We start from the raw sequence: 26,398 nt of genomic DNA, 5'->3' as shown, positions 1-26,398 counted from the left end.
ACAAGGGCAAGAAGTTCACGTGGAACAACGCAGCAGAAGAGTCATTCCAGAGGATAAAGAAAGAGCTATGTGAGGCACCAGTACTGGGTATGCCGACTGAGAAAGGGATGTACGTGCTGGACACGGATGCGTCGGTAGTCGCGATTTCTGGGATTCTCCACCAAGAACAAGAATGGAATGGGAAGACAGTCTTGAGACCAATAGCGTACGGGAGCAAAGTCCTGAGTGACACGGAAATGAAGTACGGAGCACCGAAAGCTGAGATGTTCGCGGTGGTTACCTTTGTCGAGAAATACAGGGCATACTTGGGCAGTGAACCATTCAAGTTGCGAGTCGACAACAGAGCACTGAGCTGGCTGAAAACGTACTCAATGGACCAAAGTTACATTGGGAGGTGGATAGTTCGCCTGGACGGATACAACATGATAATTGAGCATAGAACGCGAGATAAACATCAGAATGCCGACAGCTTGAGCAAGAAGACGGAGTTCTATGAGAGACAAGAGCAAAGAGAAGCAGACAGACCTGAAATCAAAGATGGCTTCTCATTCATGGACAAGGAAACGTACGACAGTCTTCCACTCACGAGATGGCTGGACAAGTCAGGCAAACCGATAGAAGATCATCCTGAATTGCCCAAAGAGCCTCCAGAGAAGACCATCTTGAGGAAGAGCAAGAGGATTCCGATTGAGATTATACTCAAGTCGAAGATCGTGAAGGAGACGCTCAAGGCAAAAGGCTATGATCTTAACCAGGTGGAAGCAGGAACTGCACAGATAGATGATGACTTAATGAAGTTGCTCGAGAAACTATCAGATGATAAGCCAGTGATCCAGGAGAAGGGTAGAGAGAAACCGGAATTCACTATACTTCGGAGAAAAGAGACAGTGAACGATACTGACTCATCAAGAGGAAGCGTCACTGACAGCAAAGATGTCGTGCGGTCACTAGTTGACAAAATCCCCGAAGACATTCTGGAGCAGACCAGGGTTAGGAAAAAGAAAGTGACGTTCAAGGAAGATACTGAACACCTGGGACTAGGTCAAGAGTCCGGGGAGTGTTCCAGGTTCACGGAAGAAGGAACCGGAGAAGGAAAATTGTCCGGGGAGCGTGAAGGATGGGATGAAGACTCGGATGAGAGCAGCGAAAATCAGGACAGTCTGTGCATGATACTGGCGGAAGAGAAGACAAGGCACCACGACAGGGAGTTACAGACGGATCCATCATCAGGAACGTACAATCTGGAGATACAGGAGATACGAGGTGGTGAGGAACTTGAGAGAATTGCGGTTTCAAGGAAGCCATACAGAGAACTATCATGCAATTCAAACGTCAGAACAAATCTGGTGCCAGAAGATGATATGAAAATCGTGAAAAGGATGATATGCGTGAAGCTGAGTGATGACATCCACAAACCTGGTGAGATGAATGGACAGATCATGGCGCTAAAGGAGCATGTCAAGGCAAGATATAGGCTGTCAGACCTAATAAGAGCCCAAAAGAATGACAAAATGACAAGTAACCTCTCCAAATGGATCCAGTCGGGGGTCAATGAGAAGGGGGAACTCGAGGAAGACAGCTACAAGATCTTGAGCCAGTTCTACAAAGAGAAAAAAGACTTACTCTACCACACAGCTGATGGGGTGGTAGCATGCAAGAGGAAAGATGAGGAGAAGATATTACACAAACACAACCTCATCATACTGCCACAGTTGTATCAAACGGAGGTACTTTTCAGATCGCACGACCAGATGGGCCACCAGGGGATAGACAAAGTACAACAAAGGATACTTCACAGGTTTGATTGGCCAGGAATAAGAAAAGCTTGCGAGAGATGGGTGAATGCCTGCCTGGCATGTCTCCAGGTAAAAGACCCAAGGAAGATGAAGTTTCCCCTCAAGTCCGTTGAGAGCTCAGAGTTCAATGAAGTGGTGCAGATAGACCATCAAAAAATCTGCATGACGGAGTCGGGATATAACCAGATACTGGTTATAATAGATCACTTCACAACGTTGGCGGAAGCGGTCCCGTGCCAAACAGCCTCGGCCGAGGAGACATGTGATCATCTGATAACGCATTGGATATCGCGGTATGGTTGTCCAATGACTTTCCAGTCGGACAACGGCAAAGCTTTTGTAGGGGACTTGACAAAAGAATTGATGAAGAGATCGCACATTGCTCAAGCACACTCGACAACCTATCATCCACAGACCAATGGGTTGGTGGAGAGACAAAACAGGACACTGGTCAACATGTTAAGGGTGTACTGCTCAAGATACATGACGGACTGGGACAAATACCTGCCACAGGTAGTAGGAGCCTACAACAGTACACAGCACTCAACTACGGGCATCAGTCCTTTAATGATGTTGACGGGCAGGGAGAGAGCAATGCCTCTGACATTCTTTTACCCGGAATACGAAGGGAAAAGGACGTCGCCTCAGGCATACGTGAAAGAAGCGATCAAAAGACAACAGGAATTGAACGAGCTATGCAGGAGGAACACGGCGCAAGCGCAAATGAGGCAACGCAGGAAATACGACGAAAAAATATTACGAGCAAAGCCATATGAAGTGGGCCAATACGTGTGGGTCTTCCAAAATGTCATACCGCCCAAGGGAACGAAGAAACTACTCAAGAAGTGGAGGGGACCATTCATGATAACGGAGGTTCATCAACAAGGACGGTTCTATCGCTTGAGTACTGGGCGAGCGGCACATTATGAAAATCTGAAGCCTCACGTCCCGTCTCCAGAGGATTGGTGCATACCGAAGGACATGGAGGGTCTTGAGTACCTGGTGGTAGAGCCAGCGTGTGAAGTGAATGAGAAAGGCACTAGAGAGAAAAATGATGGTAATGAGAACTTGAGTTTGGACGACAATGAAAAGATAGGAGTGGAGTCTGATGCAGGATCATTTGTAGAAGAAGACTGTAACGACCCGGAGCAAGACGAGGTGCCGAAATGGATGGAACCGGATCGAACAACACCACCGGAAACCAGGACTGGCAATCGCAAACGCACAGGCATGAGGTACAACAGGTACGGGGATGACTTCTTGATCGATAAGATACAGCCAGACAAATTGGGCGAGGAATTACTGAAGGCAGGCGAACTGGAAGCTGGAGAGGAATGGCAGGTCATTGACGATGGTGGTCATTATCCGCAGGATGATTACTCGACGCCAGAAGTAGAAACGGATCTCGAACAGAGTGAGATAGAGAGGAGGGAGAACACGAACTTGAGGATTCTAGAGTGGATGCGTGATGTCAAAAACGAGAGCCGCGAAGGACAAAGCATTCAGCAAGTCGATGTATCAGCAGCAAATTACATGAAGACAGAGGGCCCTCTTTTCGGATGGACGGCAACAGACAGGCCACTGGACATTCCTCAGGACAATTCAGACCCGACAACATCGACGGGGACGTCGATAAATATTTTTGTCCGGGGAGTGGGGGTAGGACTTACCCACACCGAAAATTTGATGATAAAGAAGCTCAAGGAAGTGAGAGAAACGAGCGAATTGGAACTGGAGGAAGAAGAGCCAGAGCCTACTATAGGTCGGAACTTCAAAACGAAATTCGAAATACCCAATGAATATTCGGAGAACATCATGATAACAGATAGCGACTTCATCCTGTCAAACAGGACCAGCGCGATCTGCATCACGGCGGACATGAGTTTCAAATCAAGATTGGAAGCTGACTTCAAAAGAGAGTACCACAATGTAGAGTTTCTGTTCAGACAGAGACCAGGACTGGGAGGGATGGCAGCGCTTCCACCGTCAGTGGCACAAGTCCCGGGCAAACATCTGTGCTTCCTAGTAACGAGGGTCAATGACAGGAACACAATCGATCCCGAACACGTGATATTGGCACTAACAAGATTACGAGACTTCATGATTGAAAGAGGGATAACAGAAGTCTCAATGCCGGTGTATGACCCGAACAGGGGCAAACTGAGCCCGAGGGAATTGTACGCTATCCTACATGTGGTCTTTGCAGAAACTGAGATAATGGTGTATCTTCATAAGAAGTACTACTTGAGCATCGCCTGAGTCGGGTACATGGGGGTATTGAGTCGGGTGTGAGGGAGGAGTCTTGAGTTAGGTACTGGGGTGCGGCGCAGGTAAAGGGATCTTAAAGATATGATTGGCATGACAATTAAATTTTAAAACGAGTTAACGGTGCTAAAACATAAAATGAATCTGCATGCTTTTAAGGGAATTCCAATTGAATTGTTTTAAGTGATATGAAAATGATAAGATTTTAACCATACTGGTAAAAGGGGGGTCTCTAGGTTAGGAACATGACATGTCAAGTTTCAATATGCTTTCTGTTTTCAGATCAAGTTTGAAAAACAAAGTTGAAAATCCAACTATACTCAAGCGAGAAACAGAGAGAGAAACCTTGATTGAACTCGCGATAATCGGCACTTACAGCAAGTATTTGCAAGGGAACATTTCGAGAGAATTCTTGAGTTGGGTAATACTTGAGTCGGTAAGGTAATTCTTGAGCTGGTTAACACATACCTGTATACATCCCGAAGTCACGAAGAATGGCAGATCGATTATGGAAATCCGTGCCCGCGGCCCTGAAGAAGCCCACTCTTGATGAGCTGTACAGACGCCTGAGGGACTTAGACTACACCCAAATAGACGAGAGAATGGCGGTGATGCTGAATGCCATCCTCCAGTTGGAGGACCAGGGTGAGTGCAGGGAGTCTGCAACGGAGGCTGTCTTGATGATCGGGTACACCACCGAGGGAATATCGAACCAAGAGCAGACCAGATGGTTGTCTTGGAATGTGGATGGAGGAGTAAGGGGTTTTGACTTGGCAAGGAATCCTGGCCTGAATAACAATACCGAATATGGCGCAGGGGAATTCCCACTACCGACTAGGCCAACAGTAAGATCCACAAGCCAGAGCTCGAGTAGGGTGCCATCGATGTCACGAACGCAACAGACGACCGAGGCATATCCGGATCTAGGTGTTCTAAAGAAAGAGCTCGAGAAGACGCAGAAGGAAAGGAATAAGGCGAACCTCGATCGGGATCAGGCAAAGCTGGATCGGGAGAAGGTTCAGCTGGAAAGGGACCAGGCGGTCAACGAGCGAGACCAGGCTCTGAGGTTGCTTGAGATGCAAAAAGCTGAACATCAACAGGAGTTAAGGGTGCGGGAGAACGCCGCAAATCGTGATCAACTGAGGTCGGAATTGGACAGAATAGAACAACGGCAACGCGAGCTTGATGCACAGAAGGGAGCCAGGCCGAAGGAGCGAGTGGTCACCAGCTCGAGGCCAGAGTCACGTATGGAGGTGGATGAAGCCCCCAGAGCAAGAGCACGGTTCAACCTTGACCGCGAGGCCCGAGAACACATGAGTGAAGGGTTGGAAGTTTGGATACCGAATGACGCAACGTCTTCCTTGCGTAGCCTAGAGACGCAACCCATACGCCCACTGATGGATGTGGAGCTGCCGGGATATACCCCAACCTCGACCTCGAGTGACAGTCAGGTGAGCGGCGGCTCATCGCGTCTGAGAGAACTGGGCGAGAGATTGCGACAAAAGAGTCGTGAGAGTTCGGCAAGACCGGAGCTTCCCCCGACGTGGAGGGAACAGCCGGTTAGGAGTGTCGTGATCTTGAGTTATAAGAAGAATACAGAGGGGAGGTACCACAGGCACAATCGGCTGGACTGGAGTACGGAGCAGAAAGCTAGGAGAGACTGCTTTCATGATGCGGCCTGGGTGCAGTACTTGGCGCCACCCCGGGTACCAGAAGGTGCGGTTCATCTAATCGTAGGGGACAGCCTGGTGCGGGTGTTGACCCGGATCCGATCGCACTGGCAGACGGGAATCTTGAGTTTCGCTGGAGCTGCCACGCCACAGATGTTGGCAACGCTTGACATGCTGGGGATGACCAAAGTATACACGGTGACCCTGATGGTCGGGACCAACGATGTATCAAGGGGGTGAAGCGAGGAAAATAACAAGGCTGCACGATAAGGTGAGCTGCCTTCTTGAGGAACTGAGGATTCAGATGGACCCCATCCTGTTGACGATATGTACTGTCCCCTACAACATGATGTTTGATCAGCACGCCTTGGAGATGAACGAGAAGGTGCGGAACCTAAACAAGGTGATAAGAGACATCCACCGGAAGAGTGTGCTCCCTGTCAGACTGTTGGACGTGGCAGAGCGCATGGAGAAAGAGGGATTCCCTGAAGACACCTCCAGTGATGGAATCCATTTTGATAGACCGAGGGGAGCAGAGTGGCTAAACGACGTCTTCCAAGAACACATAAATGCGCTGCAGGCGGATCTGCTAGAGACAGCCCAATTCACATTAGGACCACCTCCGAACCCACCATTCCTTGCCTCAAGGGCCTTGTCTGGTCGCTTGGGACCGAGAGTTGACATTAGAGACAGTTCAAGGAGCAGCCAGACCAGATTGCAGAGTGCCACGCCAATGGAGTCTGAGGAGGTGACGTCATCAACACCTCCAGGCTCGGCGATATCCTCAGTGGTAGTGGCAGAGAGCAAACGGGAAAATAAGTCTATGGAGACCGCTCGCTTGAGATATCCTGAGAAGGTGAAAGAACTGGATCTAGAGAGTTTGGAATGCAGGCAAGAATTGGCGGAAACCCTGGGGATCGAACGAGTGTCACACGAGGATTTGAATAGGCATCATTGCGTGGACTGGTTGAAAGCTCATGCAAAAGGAGTATCGACAGTTCCAGGCCGAGATTGGGCCGGAAGCTTTCAAGAGACCCCTGTTAACCCATCGTAATGCAATCACGACAGGATGGAAGAGAGTGGGTAAAATGTCTAGAGACAATACCAAGGCGAGGGAATCGATACTAGAGGAGGACCTGGCGAAGAACGTGAGCTTGAGCCTGCACAACTCCTTTTGTTTGAACCGGGAATCTAGGGTGAAGGCACTACCCAACCAAGCAAAGAGGTTGCAAGAGCAAAGAGAATGGATGCGATCCTACGAGCAGCTGAAGGCTTGGGAGGAGATTGTGATTAGCTCCGATGATGAAGAGGAGCTGTTGAGACAGTTTGCCGTATCTAGTACTTCAGGGTGTAGTACCTCCAAGGCGAAGAGTGCGAGATGAGTGGGTGGCTCGTATGGATCTTGAGTCTTGAGAGGGGAAAAGGGGCTTGAGCGTGGATCCGGGTGAAACTTGGATTCACGAAAAAGAAGTTTTAACAAAGCAAATATTGTTATTAATATACTATACTTATTATATAAATCAAAATGCTGCATGACAATTTCCTGATTGAATAGGACAAAAGAAATTTTAAATGATTGGCTTGGAAAGCAAGAATTCAAGGGTGCAGGTGTGTGCAGATTTTGATTGCTGTTTAGCGATAGTGTGAAAATTTTACATGGCTGTGAATTTTGGGGTGTAGATAAGCTTAAGTCTGCTGCAAACTTCTGTAAATGACCACTGGCACTGTATCTTGAGTAACACTCGGTTTTCTGGGACTCACTGGCAGAAGACAGCACGCGATGAGGACATCGATCTCGAGTCCGGGGAGTATGTGCCAGTCGGTCATATTCGGAAGTTTGACCTTGAGAGAAGCAAAAAACACTTGATTTTGGAGTGAAATTTAATTTTGCAAAATTTCGAATGGAACCTGTCATGCACGATTTTCTCGCGATAACTGAAAATCAGAAAAGAGAAGTCAGAACGTTCGAGTAAAAAACGCGGGAAAGTTGCAAGAAATATCGGTAGGAAATTGCTATTCGCAATTTCCATCATAGTGAACAAGAGTAGAGCTGTCCTATCTGAAATAGAAGACAGAGTATTCCCGAGAGAACAATTATTCGAACTGGACTAGAGTGAACCTTCGGTGGAAAGGTGGACAGCTGGAGTGTCCCAATGTTTTACGAGAACTTGCAGTCTAGAGTAAAAACTTGTTCTTGTTGTTAAAACTGACTAACATTAAACTCATTTTAGTTACTTTATTGATTCTTGAGTTGTTTACCGACTTATTTACTTCCTGGTTCTTGAGCGTGCTACAATGTGAGTACTAATTTAAATTTCTAGAGTGTGTTTTATAATTGTTATGTTGAGGTAAGGCGAGTTTTAGGTTGATCCATCTGAAATGGATCAAAGTTCCACTGTCTAATAAAAAGTAACTTAACGGATTGTTCCAACCCGGTTTTTAACGGCGTTCATGTATTTTGGGTATCTAGAGACCTAAGTATGGGGACGTTTCTAATTCTAGAGTGGGGGGATATTTTAGTAGTAGCCTTTAAGCTGTAACGGGTCGTAGTCTCATGTCACAAGCGAACCGAATTGGCTCCGACTGATTTGAGGTACAAAAACACAAGAGATAGTGTCCCTGACTCTTGAGCCAATGGTTATAGGGCCTATTTTTCTTAAGCCTCATGTGTGACTGCAGTAGACGAATGTTACAGAGCAAGCTATACAGATGAAAAGTGGGTCACGTGCACGCACTGGTCCTTTACATGTTTTGCAGGCTTCATCGGAAGCCGAAGTTACTCGGGAACGAGTAGCAACTTTCGCTTTATCGACCATTACAACGACTGGGAGAATAGATAGGTAAACCTGTGGTTTCCGAAAGGGGAGTCCTGCGGTTTACTGTTTCTACTCTGAGGCTGGGGACAGATATGTAAACCTATGGTTCCCGAGAGGGGAGACCAGCAGTTCAGTTTCTATTCAACGACAAAAACTGTGACATTCGACCAGAATGGCCAAAATGCAATTTATGCAGGATTCGAATTTTGAGCAGTAAGCCTTCCGAGTTGATGATTTCGAAGGATTAGCGACGTTATTGGAACGTTTAGCCAAACGGTGAGGGCTAGAATATTCTAGTATTTTAAATTTTCAAAAATTCGAATGATGACGTCACATTTCTGAGAAATGCTGAAACGGCCATTTTAACGAAAAGCGAGTGAAAAACAGAACAACTTTATCTGCGATTGCGAACAGTACGAAAATCGAGATTGGAAAACGACAACGAACTACAGAATAGCAGAGAGCGTTCCGAGTTGCAACTATTGTGCTGCTACAATAGTTGCAAGGCCGTTGCGAACAACGGTGAAGGGTAAGAAGCCAGCCTTCCGGATTAGCAAAAAATCAAGAACAAGGAGCTTGATTCAGCAGATTCAAGAATCCGGAAGGGTCTCGGGACGGAGACTTTTATTAACTCACATACACTTTTAGCATCCTGTCATGTCCTGACCTGAATTTAACTGATATTTGAATTAGTTTTGACAAGGATGAGGTGCTAAGAGTTGGGGGGGAAAGGGTTGATCCATCTTCGATGGAGATGATGATTTTTATCTACTGAACAAAAACAATAGTAATATAATAAGTAGTAGCCCTGTTTTTAGGAGTGATCTCGTGGTCTGGGGATACTGAGACCCAGCCATGAGCTCACTATTTTTGCATGTAATTCAGTTAATTTGAGCGTTCTGGTCGAAGCCGGAGAATAGTAACGTTTTTGTCGACCCGATGTTGGAAAAGACCACCGAAAAGTACTGGCTTGGTAGAGACGGTGAAAAACATGCAAAGCTCTGTTTAGACGCTAGCCAGTCGTCTTAAGACTTAGTTTTGTTATCCGTCGATATGTATCTTCCGGGCGAATGTTACATGTATGTTTTTATGGCGCTCCTGGGTGTTATTCTTTTTTAACATCATGACCGGCAGAACCGTTAACGAGCACTCCGCGCCGAGCGGATGCTCACATCAACGCCCTTAATAGGCCTAAACCGCCGGGGCGGAAGGGTAGTTCGGAACGCGGAGGCCTTCCGGATTGCCGTGAATAGTTTTTTAACCTAGTTAAGACCGAAAATTCACGAACCAGGAAGGGTGGGGGGATCGGCCGTCCCCTCGTCCCCTGAGTGGTTGGTGACCAAAAACACTTAAGATATAAGTAAAACCAAACAAAAAGTAGTATAGTACCCAAGAAAAACAAAAAACATAAAAAAATAACCGAAAAAACCAAAAACAGTAAAAAAGTAAAAAATCAGTAGAAATCATCCCCCCAGACAAGATGTGATTCAACCCCCCCGTTTGTTGTTGATAGATATATTGTTGTTACAGGCATTTATATCAGTCAGGATCGTTACGATCAATTTTGTGGCCCGTTTGAGAGGCTTGTACTGTAGGGTTATTTGAGCATTTAAGCACGTTAATGATAAATTGCGCTCAATCCGGAAGGGTCAGCTGATTTGCGCTCAATTCGGAAGGGTCTTGGGTGAAGACCGATCCGGCAAGCAGTTCAAGGAGCAACAAGAAGGGGCTCAACGACAACAACAATCGACTGTTGGGTATCGTTAACAAGTTTTGTATCCCTTTTGGTACAAAAAGTAAGATAGTAATCTGTGGGGGGCTCGACAGTGCTGCACTGTAGTGACCCTTCACCGAATTGCGAATATCCGAGTTAAGCACCTTAATTCGGATAATAAACAAACCCGGAGGGGTATAGTATTACTAATATTATTATTTATATAGCCTATATTAATAGTCTTATATCGTTTTTCAGTGAAAAACAACGAAAACAGACCGGTTTTTAGGGTCAAAATAGCGATATTTTGATCCCCCCACAAGTCGCGATTTTTGAGATATCGATATTTTTTGAAACGGAAAAAAGCGCTAAGTTAGTGTGTTACATCGTAACTGCACTACTGTAATAAGTAGAACCGGTTAACTTTAGTTCGGAAGTGGTTGGAACTAGTTTGGTACCAAAAACCAAATTTTCCCATTTTTGATAGTAAGAAACACTATAAAATCAGAAAATTTTTTGAAATCTTTGAGTTAGGACAGTAAAAATAGTTGTTCGGACAACGTCCACTAGTGAATCTACGAGTTTTAAAACCCGCTACCCGAAAGCCTTCCGGGTTGCAGAGAAATCGAACATAACGTGTTTGATTTGGTGGATTCAGCAATCCGGAGGGGTCCAGGTAGCATAGTTTTTCGCAAATTTTTTCTACAAAAGCGTTTTAGATCGGGTCTTTTGCATTGAACTAGAAGAGTACAGGCCTTGTGAGCTCAGATCAATAATTTTTAGGTCGAAAGGACCAGATTTGCGGAAAAAGATAGGCGGAACCTATAAGAGAGAAAATTTTTGAGTTTGGAAAAAAGACGTTTTGGTTAATAACTTTGGAACTACAGAGCATATCGAGTCAATCTTGGTACCATTAGATCAGAAATTAGCTGAACTTACTAGTAGGAAAGAGAATTACTCGAAAAAGCGAGCGAGAAAATTTTTTGAGATTGTTTTTAGCAAATTACACAAATCCGGAGGGGTACACCCTTCACGTTTTATAAATTTTTCTGAAAAACCCTTATAACCCTACCAAAAGTTGATAGCGATTGAACTAAGTAACGTAAGACAGTTCTAGACAAAAAGGGAGGGCTGAAGGCACAAGACAACCATAATAGGGTCGAAATTAGGCAAGTGATAAGACCCTTCACCGTTAGTGTGAATTGTCAAATAAGTGCCTTAACTTTAATCCGGAGGGGTCTAGGAAAGGACCCTTTACCCTTCCCAGTTAATTCAAACAGCATAAAAGCAACGCAGAACGTATCCGGAGGGGTATAAGCTGAAATTAAGAAAACTACGAAAAGCTACTTTGACAGCTAAGGGCTCCCAATCCGGAGGGGTCGAAATTTTTCAAAGTCAGAGGGGTCCGAATCCGGAGGGGTCTACTTTCCACAAAACCGGAGGGGTCCGAATCCGGAGGGGTCTTATAGTTGCTAATTCGGAGGGGTCCAAATCCGGAGGGGTCCATATTCTGACAGTCCGGAAGGGTCCTATTTGTGCCAATCCGGAGGGGTATCATTTTATTAAGGACTTGGGTAAACGAAAGAAAGACTAAAAAGCGAGAGGTATTAGGTTATTAATACACAGGCTAGGTATCAGTGACTGCACTGGTAACTTGCCTTTCAAAAAGAACCAGACTAATACAAAACAGATCCGAACTCGGATATTCGCGACACTAAGTCTAAATTAAAAAGAGCGTGATTCATTGGTGTGGATTGTAACATAATACGTTTTTGGGAAAAGTGACTGCCCTGAGGAGTTTAGTAGGTCTAGCTCGGGCAGTCCGAAGGCAGATAGGTAACACAATACTCGGTGGGTGCAATAGACGCCCACTTGAGAAAATAACTGCCTTCAAACTTTTGTCTGTTTGGTGCAGCACCAAGCAGGGAAAGCTTTTTCTTTAAAAGACAGGTTCGACTATTGTACTGCGACCAACTAAGAGTACAAGACACATACGTTTTTTTTATATATACATTCATATTGTGTCAATATATAATTTTTGTTTTTGATTTTAAATCAACCTAAACTGTGCTTGATTGGGTAGTGACTACACTATCTTTTAAATTGACTGATAACATCATATTGTGCTAGTTTCCAGATCTTTGGACCGATAATCGGCTAGTGTGAATAAATTTTATACAAACTGTACTCTGACAACATACAGGGATTCGTGGTCACTATTTAATAGAATCTGGTGAAATTTATTGTGTTGTGTCATTATTATTGTTAATAAAACTATAAGGTCTCTAGCAATTGAGTCAAGAGTAGGCATAGGAAAGTGACAAATAAAGAATGAATTTAGACAAGTCAAGGATACCAAAACGAGGTAATAGCTCTAGGAAATTCATACCTGAAAAGCAAAGAAAAACGATGACCGATCCTTTTGTGGATTGGATCAAGCGAACCCGGTCCGATAAAGAGGGGACGGTTTCAGGCAGAATGGTTGAAACGAGAAGTCAAAAGACCTCAGAAGAGCGAAGAGGACTGTTAGAAGTGGAGGTCAATACGGACCATACCATGAACGACAACCAGGGAGTAAATGGACTGGGAGGGAGAGGCAGAAGGCTGGCGAGTGAATCTACTCCGGTAGAACAAGGCCATGATTTTGCCACTTCCACCGGGACGTTGGATCGAGAGGAGATGTCGGAACTGTCCGACATCTCAACTGAAGTAACGGCAACTAGAAGATCTCCGACAGACAACACTATGATGGCAAGCGGAACTGGAAAACAAACAACCTCATCATCGTTCTCAGAAAGAATGAAGAACACCTTCGGAAACATCTTTCCATTCAGCATGGGAGGAGGAGCAGGAAACGATGGGGAGTCCCAGGAGGAAGAGGATGAAGAGGAGCAAGGGGACTTTGGATCTCAAGTCAGTCTCAATAGTTCGATCCAGGAGAGTGAGGCACACGTCGGAAGAGAGACTGGAACCATGGATAAATTTGGTGTAGTGACAACGATAAGCAAAGAGGCAAACACACCGGGCCAGTCCAAGGACTTCGCGATTAGGACAAGTTCGGAGCCACAACCTGAAGAGATTAGAACCAGAGGGCTTGGCAACGCGTTAGCGGATCCTGAAATAGATAATGATAAAACGTCAAGACAGAGAGTCAAGGCCCGGATCCCTACCAGCACGAAGCTACCTGGGACCGACAGAGTTACCGGGAGGAAGCCTGGGACCGGGAGGAAGCCTTAAACAACATAGTGGGCAGTTTAGGAGAACAAAATGAACAGATGTCGATAAGGTTGAGTGAACTGGAAAGAGCAGTTCACATTGAAAGAGAAAGTCTGCGGGAAGAAATAAACCGCAACAGACAAGAAGTTGGCAGGAGCGAAAAACGCTTGAAAGAGAGAACGGATGAACATATGACGAGGAACTTGTCACGAATGACAAGAGAGGCGGAACAGAGGGAGTTACGCTTAAGAGCCGACATGGAGAAGTTAAGAATTCAGCAAGAGCAGTCTCTTGGGTCTCTTGACACAAAGATAGATGCGATGATGGAGAGGCGAACTCAGGCTATCATGGATAGGTTGGACGGGCTACTAAGCAGCAAGAGTGGACCAAAAGAAGGAGAGGCGAACTCGGGAGGTCCCAGCAGGGAACCGAGGGTGAACTTCAATGAACATCAAAGGAGGAAGACAAATGGATCCACTAGAGGCAGGGGCAGTTCATCAGGCTATGCTACAAGGGGTAATACAGCATGGGGCCCGAACAGTAGAGTAAATTCAACGGGGAACAGACAAACCTCGAACGAACGACCAACGCAAAGCACACATGCGACCGGGAGAAGCGATTCTGGCAACATGGGGCATACAAGCCCGAGGAGGAGTCACATGGGCCAAGCGGGAAACACTCATGGTGATTCGGATTGCAGGGATGCACCGCACACAGAGCCTTCGACAAGGTGTGAGGACACTCAGGCGGGACACTCAAGGGATGCTACGGCAATGGCCACAGCATTTGAACCCCTGAACAGGTCTTTGGAGACATTCCTGACGCGGTTATCTAGAACCAATGAACGCAGTGAAAAGTCCAGAAGAGTCTTTAAGAAGCCAAGATGCTACAAGGACGAATCTGATGGCTGTATTGATACCTGGATAGAGGTAATGAAGCTGCATTTCGAGGAAGAGGACTTGTCGGAGAGACAGGAATGCAGCGCGCTCACCAGCAACTTAGAAGGGACAGCCCTGAACTGTGTCATGGCTAAGAAACAGTATCAACGTGACACTGCTGAGAAAATCTTCGAAATCTTGTTAAACCGTTTCGGATCAGGGATGCAGGGGCACCAGGCGATGATGCGCTTCGAGAAACGGAGGCAACGAGAAGATGAAACAATAGACAAGTTTCTCGATGATTTGGAAATGCTGAGAAGACGCAGCCAACCGGATGAGTCAAACCGAAGGATGAACCTGGCCGTAGCCTCAAAATTCATCGATGGTGTGAAAAATGATGAACTTCGTACGATGCTAGCAACGCATTACACACCACTATCAACTAATGCGCCAACACCGGAGGAGTTGAGGCTCAAATCAAAAGAGTATCTTTTGTTGAAACCTCCTTCGAGATCTGGATATTACAAGAACAATTATGGCAATTTTAACAACGGACCAGCTAACCAAGGGAACAATTGGTACAAACCGAGGGATGATATGGACAAGAGACGTTCTTGTGCTAATTGCAGTTCAACAGACCATCATGTGTCAGCATGCCCAGCTTACAAACAAGGCATGAAAGCAATAGGCTTTAGCCTCGAGGACGAAGATGCGTCAGAGTTGGATCATGAGGATTTCATGAGAGGAGTAATTGCGAAATTTGGCCCGAGGTGTTTCTTTTGTAACTTGGAAGGTCATTTTAAATCAGATTGTCCGCAATTCTGGGATGCAGTGGCAGACATCAAGCATCCAAGGCATGAAGAAGCTTTGTCAGGAGTGAAAGCAAGCAAGGCTCGACTTTTGAGCGAAGCAGAGGCACGCAGGAAGGACAAACCTCAAGAGCTGGCGGCAAAGAAAATGCAAGCAGTAACAGAAGAAGCACGTGAACCGGAACCAGCAACTGCGGCCGATGACTTCAAGATCGATTATAAGGCAGCCTCAAAGGATGCTCTAAATAGAGTACAGCAGGAATTGGTGACGAAAGAGATCGAACAAAAAGTGAAACTTGAACTGGAAAATGAAAAGCTTCAGGAGCAACTGAATACCTTCGAGGCAACGGAGTTCGAAGAGACGAAAACACCAAGCAGTTTAGATATGAAACTTAAAGTGATCTCCGGTAAGAGGTTCGGCATGGCGCCGCAGGGAAAGAAGATACAGTCGATAATCTCAGTGGCTGGACACCAGGTAATAAGAAATTTGAGTGAACCATCAGAGTTCACTTTAATGCATTTGGACACATATGCAGATTATCTGAGGCAGGTGGAGCCACGCACTGAGTCGAGAGCTGTGCGAGCACTACTAACGACGGGTGGCCCTCGCATGAAGAAACTTCATGGACGCTACTTGGAGGTCTATGGGCCGTATCAAATAATGCTGAACGTGGATGGAATCAGCATCTACACCAGGACTTACATAACAACAGATGATGACCAAATGGGGCAGATCTATTTGGGTGAAGAGGAACTCAAAGTCCGCAGGATAGGCCATGACGCCATGATGGAACAAGACGCGGTACATATTGGATATGAAGCAGATGTGACAGCACACCTGCTTGACACCAACGGAACAAAAATCGGAGTCACAGGGCTTCTGGACACAGGCGCGGTGGTGAGTGTGATGCCGATAAAAACCTGGGAAAGAATGGGCTTCACGCGGGAAGATCTGATTCCTACGAATCTCCGACTAGCCGCTGCAAATCGAGGAGCTATCTACGTAGCCGGAAGAACACCGGTAACGGTCCTTCAAATGGGAGGACGGAACCTTTGGATGAGCTTCCTGGTGGTAGAGAATCTGGACGACGCCGACCAATTCATCTTGGGCAGAGATTTTGTCAGGAACTTTGACGTGATGATTGACTTGAACAACGGTCTGATACCGATTAGAAACCCGGACCGAAAGTATGTTAAGAGACCAATTAATAGGATAATAACAGACGAGAATAAGGTACCAGTTTTTTTGGATAGAAAAGTAAAATTACAACCAGGACAAGCTGTAGTAGCGATTTTTAGAATGAGAAATTTAAATTCGTTAAGTGATAGTAAACAGGTTTGCTTAGTACCGAATCCAAATAGTCAGAGTTCGGTGATTTTAGGCCGGAGCTTCTCGGTAACGCAAAACGGACTGTGTGTCAGTGTGTTGTTGAACACACTGAACACCACGGTTTCAATCCAGCGTGGAAAGAAGCTTGGTTACGCATTGCCGATGAGGACCGACTATGAAGAGACACAAAACTTGAAGAAATATAGTGTGAAAGACTGTCCTTATCATGCCAATAAAGATAAAATTTTAAAGAGGATTGATGAATTAAAATCTATTCGTAAATTGTTTTCAATGAAATCCGAAACGGACGACGGCTTATCAAGCTGCTCGAATTTTCCGGAACGCCCCTCGTCATATGAACTAGATTCTGACAAACCGGTTTTGCCAGAAATAGAACATTTAAAAGGAAAAATAGGTGAGGGAGATTTTGAAAAATTGCGGGACCTCCTAGATCGGAACGCCGAAGTATTTTCAAAACATAAGGCGGACATCGGTTGCTGTAATTTCGTCGAACACGAAATCGAACTAGAAGAGGGCGCCGTTCCCCATAGGGAAGGCGCAAGGCGAATGACGCCACATAAATCGGAAGCGTGCCGAGCGGAAATAGAAATGTTGCTTGAATACGACATGATAGAACCCTCGAAATCACCATGGGCTTGCGGAGTAGTAATGGCGAAAAAGAAAGGGGGGCAGCTTAGATTTTGTTGCGACTTTCGTTACTTGAACGCGGTAACGATTAAAGATGCGTACCCGATACCGCGAATAGACGAGAGCCTATCCAAACTTGGTGATGCAAAGTTCTTCACCACATTGGACTTGGGTTCTGCCTTCTGGCAGGTTCCTCTGCGAAAGAAGGACAGGGAGAAAACCGGATTCGCGTGCGAATTGGGGTTGTACCAGTGGAAGAGGATGCCCTTCGGCTTGTGCAATGCAACAGCAACTTTTCAAAGGCTGATGGCTCAGGCTTTGACAGGAGTGACCAAAAAGTACGGGAATCTCTTGATGTGCTACGTGGATGACGTAGTCATAGCGACACCAACCCTGGAGGATCACATTGATCGACTCGATGAGGTCTTCGGATGTATGAAAAGAGCAGGCTTGAAATGCAAACCATCGAAATGTGAAATCCTTAGGGATTCGATCAAGTACCTGGGAAGAATGGTGGACCGGCATGGTGTGAGGCCAGATCCAGAAGCAGTAGAGGCTGTGCTGACATGGAAAGCTCCTAGAACGGACACACAGCTCATGAGCTTCCTAGGGTTTGCCAATTACTACCGAGAATTCATAAAAGGATACGCGGACAAGGTGTACCCGATGCAGAAGCTGATGCGCAACAAAGGGAAAAAGTTCGAATGGAACGATGAGGCACAAGTTGCTTTCGAGAACATAAAGCGGGAACTGTGCGAAGCGCCAGTGCTGGGCATGCCTACAGAAAAGGGCATGTATGTTCTCGACACAGACGCATCGGTGGTGGCCATCTCAGGAATATTGCATCAAGAGCAAGAATGGAACGGAAGAACAGTTCTCCGTCCCATTGCATACGGCAGCAAAGTCTTGAGTGACACAGAGATGAAATATGGCGCACCAAAAGCAGAAATTTTTGCAGTAGTCACCTTCGTGGAGAAGTACCGTGCATACTTGGGGAGCGCTCCCTTCAAGTTACGCGTAGACAACAGAGCGTTATCCTGGTTGAAGACCTACTCGATGGATCAGAGTTATATTGGTAGATGGATAGTAAGACTGGATGGCTACCATATGATAATCGAACATAGGATGCGTGATAAACATCAGAATGCTGACAGCCTCAGTAAGAAAACTGAATTCTATGAAAGATTGGAGCAGAAGCAGGCCAATCAGGCGGAAGTAAAGGAGGGATTCTCGTTTCTGGACAAAGAAACTTATGAAGCGCTTCCCTTAACGAGATGGTTGGATAAGTCTGGACATCCAATTCCAGGGCATCCTGAGTTACCTGTAGAGAAAGCAGCCGAGATAAAGATCCTGTCCAAGGAGGATCCGGTCCCCTTGGATTTGTTGCTGCGCTCGAACCTGGTCCAGCAAGAACTCTCTCTCATGAATATAAACAGCCTCTCATTATTGGATAAAACGGTGCAAGTCACACCACAAGTAATGCGGATGCTGGGTGGATTGTTAGAAAGAGAAGTGACCAGAGATGACCCCGAGTGGACAGCAACAGTGGCATCGCTGACAGTCAGTGAGAAGGTGAAGATCATGCCGTCCAGACGACAACACGAAGAGAACGAGAGGGATTGTAGGACAATAGTTCAGCAACTAGTATCCTCATTACCCCAAGAGATTTTAACCAGTACTTCTTACGGACAGAAAGGACAGGAGAGCGGCAGGCAAAAGAAAACTGTCACCTTTGTAGACCGGGATAAAGACGGTGAAGTTGTAAAACAAAATCTGCTGCAAGACTATTTGTCCGGGGAGAAGGATGAGGAGATAAACCAGCGATCACAAGATCAACACCCGGGACAAGTGAATTGGTCCGGGGAGTCCGAGATAGACGAGAAAATTCCTGATGAGAAACAGGACCTAGAGAACAAGGTTTTGTCCGGGGAGTTCAGATGGATGCGAAGGAAATACAGACATGATCTGGAGGAGCGTGCAGTCTCCAGCACAACACCTTCGATGGATAATGATTCCCGAAACTCAGGAATGGATACCTATTCCGACAGGAATTCCACCTCGGGATCAGAACTGTCAGAACTAGCGATACACACGCTACTAGTGGAAACTCGGGCGAGAGACCTGGACAGAGAGGTGTACCAGGATCCGGACAGCGATCGCTACCTTATACCGAGCGAAAGTGTCTTTGACAACGCAGCGGATGACTTAGAAACAATAGCAGTATCGAAACGTTCGATAAGCCTGTTGCCGCAGAAAGAGGTAGTCAGGACTGATCTTCAGCCGTTTCAGCAAGAAACACAACCGTTGGCGAAGATTTGGTGCGTTAAGATGGAAGAAGACACACATCAGCCCAACGAGCTGAATAGTCAGATGAGAGTCATGAGGACGTACTTGAAGGCGAGATACAGACTCTCGGACCTTCTAAGAGCGCAGAGAAATGATCGCATGACAAGCAACCTAAAAAGGTGGGTAGAAAACGGCGCACCTGACAAAGGTGACCTGGAAGAAGACAGCTATAGGATCCTGAGACAATACTTCATGCAGAAGGAGGGGAGATTATATCTGAACAAGGACGGGATCGTGGCTTGCAGGAGAAGAGAAGAAGACAAGGTCTTATACAAATATAACGCGATAGTGTTGCCGCAACTCTATCAGACAGAACTATTATTCAGGTCGCATGATCAGATGGGCCATCAAGGGATCGGCAAAGTGTACCAGAGGATCCTGAAGCGCTTTGAGTGGCCTGGGATGAAAAAGGCATGCGAGAAATGGGTGACAGCATGTCTGTCATGCCAACAGGTCAAGGATCCTAGGAAGTTGCGATTTCCTTTACAATCAATTGAGTCGTCTGAATTCAACGAGGTGGTGCAGATAGATCACCAGAAGATATGCATGACAGACAGCGGTTACAACCAAGTCTTGGTCATGATAGATCACTTCACGAAGTATGCAGAGGCCGTGCCCTGCATCACTGCCTCGGCGGAAGAGACATGCGACCACCTGATCAATACGTGGATAGCAAGACACGGATGTCCAATGACGTTTCAATCGGACAATGGAACGGCTTTCGTAGGCGAGCTTACGAAAGAGCTTATGAGACGGTCACAAGTCGCTCAAGCTCACTCCACGACATACCACCCTCAGACGAATGGCTTAGTGGAAAGACAGAATAGGACGTTAGTGTCGATGCTGAGGGTATATTGTTCCAGGTACATGACCGATTGGGACAGATACCTTCCACAGGTGATGGGAGCTTATAATAGCACGCAACACTCCACCACTGGAGTTAGTCCACACATGATGCTGACGGGACACGAGAAGTCTTTACCCTTGACATTCTTCTACCCAGAGTATGAGGGAAAGAAAACATCCCCACAGGTCTACGTGAGGGATGTGATCAGACGCCAACAGGAGTTGAACGACTTGTGTAGACGAAACACTCAGCAGGCACAGGCAAGGCAGAGGAAAAGATTCGACAAGAAAGCAGCTGGTGCAAAGGCTTACTCGGTGGGAGACTACGTATGGGTATTTCAGAACGTTATACCACCGAAAGGGACAAAGAAGCTTCTGAAGAAGTGGAGGGGACCCTTCATGATTACAGAGGTGCACCAAGAGGGACGCTTTTATAGACTGAGTACTGGCCGAGCCGCCCACTACGAAAACATCAAGCCACACAATCCATCGACAGAAGACTGGTGTGTACCTGCAGACATGGAAGAAGGGGATTATCTGATGATGGATCCTGCTTGTGAGGTCAATGAAAAAGGCACCAGGCAGAAGAACGATGGAAACGAAATCGTAGAGGATGGTACAGATACACCGCTGGACCTGGATCCAAACGAACAGATCGAAGCGGACGATGAGACCTTACCCTACGCAGAGGAAGATTGGCAGGATCCCGAACAGACAGAGATTCCCAAGAACATGGAACCAGATCTTCCGTTCACGATGCAGACTCGTCAGAAAGACGGGATGAGACCAAGAAAGAGATACAATCCTTACGGTGACGACTTTGTAGTGGATAGGATAGATCTAAAGAAAATAGTGGAGGAAGTAGTGGGTTTAGAGGAAATAACCGTGTCACAAGACATTGACATAGTCGATGATCACAACGATGAGTGGGTTGACGACTGGTCGAAACCCGAGGTGGAGTTCGACGATGAGCAACAGCAGTCAAATGAACAAGACCTGACGAACCTGCGTGTCTTAGAGTGGCTGAACGAAATGACATCAGGCCCTAAAAAGACCAGCGTTACGATTCAAGATGTAGATCGCGAAAGCGCGAAATACATTAAGACCGAACGAGATGATCCTTCCTGGGCTGCCCAGGAAGGACAACTTCTCATTCCAGCTTCTAATCTTGACTTAATACCCGGTATGCGATCGACGGGGACGCCGATGGATATTTTTGTCCGGGGAGTGGGGGTAGGACTTACCCACACTGAAAACTTGATAATAAAAAAATTAAGAATAGCAAGAGAAACAGGAGATTTAGAAGCAGAAACAGGCGAAGAACCTAAGAAACCTAATATAGGCAGGGTAGTTGAGTCATATTTAAATTTACCAAATGATTATTCTAGTAACATAATACTAACAGACAGTGATTTCATACTCACAAACAGAACATGTGCGGTAGCAATCACCGCAGACATGAGTTTTAGGACGGCGCTAGCGGCAGATTTTAAGAGGGAATATAAAAACGTGGAATTCCTTTGGAAGCAAAGACCAGGGATAGGGGGCGTAGCAGCCTTACCTCCGGCGGTGTCGCAGATACCGGGAAAGTACTTGTGCTTCTTGGTAACGAGGGCGACGGAGAAGCAGCACGTGGACCCAGAAAACCTAGTCTTGTCTTTGACGAGGCTGAGGGACTTCCTTGTGGAAATGGACGTGAAGGAGCTTTCGCTTCCAGTGTACGATCCAAATAGAGGAAGACTGCATCCTCGGGAATTGTACGCGCTTGTACACGTGATATTCTCTGATACGAACATACAAGTATATCTACATAAGAAATATTATTTAAGTATAGGCTGAGTGATGTGCGAAAGAGTGTTAGGCCAAAGACCAAGTTGCATGTAATATGTGATATGTGAGTTATGTTATGTTATGTGTTAGGTTATTAAGATCATGGGTAAGTAGGGGTTAGTGACCATGAACAACTAGATGACGATCTTGGGAATAGATCCAAAGTTTGGACTGTCCAATCTTAGGTCGAATTCCAAAATTTTAGAAACCAATTGATTTTAATAAATTTTAGGATAAATATCTTTTTATCTGAACTGTCTTTAAGCAAATTTTGAACGATATATATTAAGGTGAAACTGACAGGTGTGACAGTCGTGATTCCTTTTCTAGATCCTGATTGATCATTTAATTGCTCACTTGAGTCAAAACTTGAAATCGAAATCAAATCAAACTTGGAAAGAACAGTATGGACAATTTCAACCTGGATGAATTGATGGACCTGGCAGAGGCATATGTGGGACCGATGGTAGATGCGATCTATCGTCGGCTGATCGAACGAGACTTCGCTCTGGAGGACCCAGAGGTGGTCATGTTGCTGACCGCCCTGATCAACATCTTGGGGCACGACAACCGTGGGGACCGCCCCACGGAAGTCCTGTTGATGGCAGCATATGGAGAAAGAGGAGTACTAGACCGCCCGAACATGAGAGTGATGAGGTGGAGAAACGGGGCTCTCTCAGGGAGTGACTTGGCGAATGAGCCTGGATTGGGAAGTTCTAGGACTTACCAACCAGGTGAGATGCCAATGCCCTCTAAGCCTAAACCTGGGCTGACGAGAATGCATCGGGAGATGAACAGCGAGGCGACCTCGTCTGGTTCACCACTGAGAGTAGCTGTGCCACCAAAAAGGGCGAAAGTAACACAGAAGGTTCAGACGAACCAAACCATGCAAGATCTGGACGAGATGAACGATCAGCTGAGAAGTACGAAGAAGGAGTTAGACGATATGACGAAGACCATGCTGGCGATGGAGGAAGACCGGGACATGTGGAGAAAGTTGTTTGAAGACTGCAACAAAAAGCAGGGTCAAGAGATCGAACGCTTAAGGCAGGAATACAAAGAGCGATCGGAACAGGCGGCGTTGACAACGGCCATTGAGAAAGTGATACCTGCAAGGGATATTCCTCGTGGGCAGTCCCCGATGGAGCTCTTGACACCTCGAGAAATGAGTCAAACAACGGAGACACGGCTTCCAGCAGAGACGAACCGAGTAACAATCCCGGATCCTAGTGACACCTTGGGTGATCCCGTCGTAGAACAGACAGTGAGGAAACTGATAGAGACAGCTGGACGATTGGTCGCTAACAAGAATGCACCAGGTTCCGGGGTGACTGCACCCTATGGAACGATTGACGATACGGGCAGAGTACAACTCTCCCAGACAGTAATCAGACAAGGGATGAGTAACGTGACACCACTCATGGGGAACTCGAGAATCCCAGAGAGGAAAGTAAGGAAGATGCCAGCGAAGAAAGTGTCTCGTGTAATAGACGTGCAGAAGAATAATCAATTGAAGTGTAATTTCACGGGAGTTCCGGAGACAGATCCGAGAGCCTGCTTCAATCGAGCTACCTGGAGCCCGGCTGTGAACCTGCAGCAACCACCACTCGGGACATCTCACCTGATATTGGGAGACAGCTTAGTCAGAGTGCTGTCGAATTTGAGGACCTCATGGGTCACCACGGTGATGGCCTTTGGAGGCGCGACGATTGCCCAATTATATCGCATGGTGGAGCTGATGAATCCAGGGAAGATACCCAATGTGATGATCTTAGTTGGGACGAATGACATCTCCAGAGGATCAGATGAGCAGTAAGCACTGTGGGAAGCAATGATGGTGTGTTTGTTTACTACTCTCTGACAGAAGTTCAGTTGCGCGGTACTGACCGTTTGCACGGTGCCAATGAACGCAAGAAGCCTGACAGCGTCAGGAAGAAGGCACAACGAGGGAGTCATGAGAAAGAACAACATCTTGAGAAACCTAGCAAATCGAAATGCCGGAAGAATGATCCTCATGGACATTGAACATGAATTGAGAGCCATGGATCAAGCCAGACTGACCACAGATGGCATCCACTTCGACAGTGTTGAAGGACAAGCTTGGTTGAATCGAGTCTTCCAAGAACGGTTGGATGAGCTGGAAGCAGAACTCTTTGACACAGGAGTACTGAAGGAAGAGGGAACGGTGAGTGATACGGTGATCACCACCTTTGTACCTCCTAACCTGGAAACACGCTTGGGTACGGTCCCAGCCGTCACAAATTACCGGCAACAAAGCTCCGGTGAACCAGGTCGAAGAACAGACGTACAAGATCGGTTGGGAGAAGCACCGATGAGGAGGACAATTCATCCTAGGAAAAGGATAGGACCTGTCAACCAACCAATCGAGGAAGTAGCAGGCACATCCAGATCGGACACTAGATCGGAGACGACGAGTACCAGTCGAGAGGAGAGACCGAGCAGAGGCTCATTGATGTGGTCGCGATCCATACCGTCTCCTTGGCATATATACAAAGAAGAACTAATGAAGCTGGACCTACAGAGAGTGAGCTTCATCGAAGATGCAAGGAGGATGCTGAATGGAGCGACGCTATCCGTCAGCAGATTGTACTCGATAACCGGCGTAGACTGGTTGACAGCCGCTAGCATAAATTTCAGCTCCACGACGGCCTTGAGATTTGCCGACTTGGAGGGACTGCCCTCCAACAACACAATAGGACCTGTGAATGCAAGACTGTTGCAAGATGTGAGATTGAACCATGATGAGAGGAATCGTGAAGAAAGGCCAGGAAGATTCCTGACGGCGAGAGCGCCGATTGGACAACACGTGAAGATATTTAGGCAATTGACGACACCACCTGGTCATGTGAAGGAGAGAGTGTACCCAAAACTAGTGAACCAAGATGGTGATGCCCAGAGATATGGCGGATTGACAACGATAAAGAAAGATGAGACCATCTTCGCCGCCTACGACAAAGCAGAGATGAGAAAGGCCAAAATCATGGTAGTAGCGAATTCAGAGTTCGTGTACACCTCTAAGTCTTTGTTTTGGCCGGACGTCATAATGCTGGCCGCAGTTGACCTAGACCTATTGCAATCAGTGTCATTGGCTATAGGGGTACAAAGGCAGACAGAAATGAACCCGATAACGATTGTGTTTGCTGGCATCAATGACCATCTACACAGTAGAGGTTTTCTGAGCAGGCTCAGAGATCCTGCAACAGCAGAAAACGCAGTATGGCCAGCGATAAAAGACATCCTGGAGTCAATGGGTGAAGTGGTAGACGCGACAAAGGAGGGATCATTCAATAAAGTGACGTTGAGAGTAGTATTTGCGTTGTCTCCGGGATATGCATATCTCCCGGATGGACTGAAATTTGTGTATGCAATGGTAGCCTTACTTTCGGAGGGAAAATATGATGTGATCATATCAGCCCCGAATCGCATGATAGAAATGGAGAACCTGAGGCCACTTAAGGCTGAACTGCCTGCAGTATGGTCAGATATCTCAAACGCGATGAGAGGGTTCAAGGACCACGCGCTACACATGTTGGTGTTGGACGAAGTGCTGGGGTTGGAACTGTCCAACTTCAGTCGGCAACTCAAACTGAAACCAGGAATAGATGACGACCATCGAGTGATCACGGCGATGTCCAACGACTTGTGGTTCCGAGCAATGGAAGTGGCGAGTGAAGACACGAGAAGAAAGAATTCACTGGAGACGAGAGCTCATCTGGAAGCGATGGTGCTGAGAACCAAGCCGGAAGCAAACCAGTGGCTACACCTGAATCCGAGAGTAGCGGCATTGGGTGCAGATGCTTTTCAGCAAGGCCCAGTAATGATCACTAAGATACACGCCTACTTGTTGAAGGAGGTGAACCTGGCGGAAAATGCCGGAGAAAAGACAGCTGAGTTCGTGAACAGAATGTGTCAGATTACTCTGGAAACCTTCTGGACCCAGGAAGTGAAAGGACAGGAGGGATTTGAAAGGACAGACAGCATGCTAGAAGGGTTGGGAGCCGGATGGACCGCGTCCTTCTTGGCAAAAGTCTACCCGAAAGTCTCGCACTACTTGATAAAGGAATTCCTCCAAGCGGTAGTGAAAGTATCGATAGTGGAATTAATAGCCCTGTTCGTGACATTTGGAGCGGAGAATTTCGTGAAAGGACCGGTGATACTGCTTACGGATGGAATACAGAACCTGCGACTAGATGGACTTCTGACATTGATCGCA

The 26,398-nt window shown here is 46.6% G+C and overlaps 2 protein-coding genes across 3 annotated transcripts in view; one reads left to right on the top strand and one right to left on the bottom strand.

The window, feature by feature from the left end:
* The window catches only part of LOC134843261 (translationally-controlled tumor protein homolog), a 424,116-nt gene that overhangs the window by 62,584 nt on the left and 335,134 nt on the right, over nucleotides 1–26,398 (top strand). The window lies entirely within an intron of this gene.
* Nucleotides 1–26,398, bottom strand: part of LOC134843229 (forkhead-associated domain-containing protein 1-like) — a 144,559-nt gene that overhangs the window by 110,642 nt on the left and 7,519 nt on the right. The gene's annotated exons all lie outside the window — the stretch shown is intronic.

Source organism: Symsagittifera roscoffensis, chromosome 1, assembly GCF_963678635.1.
Source record: "Symsagittifera roscoffensis chromosome 1, txSymRosc1.1, whole genome shotgun sequence".
Classification (NCBI taxonomy): Eukaryota; Metazoa; Xenacoelomorpha; order Acoela; family Convolutidae; genus Symsagittifera; species Symsagittifera roscoffensis.
Note: the sequence above shows the minus strand (reverse complement) of the source record. Positions and strands in the feature narration are given on the sequence as shown.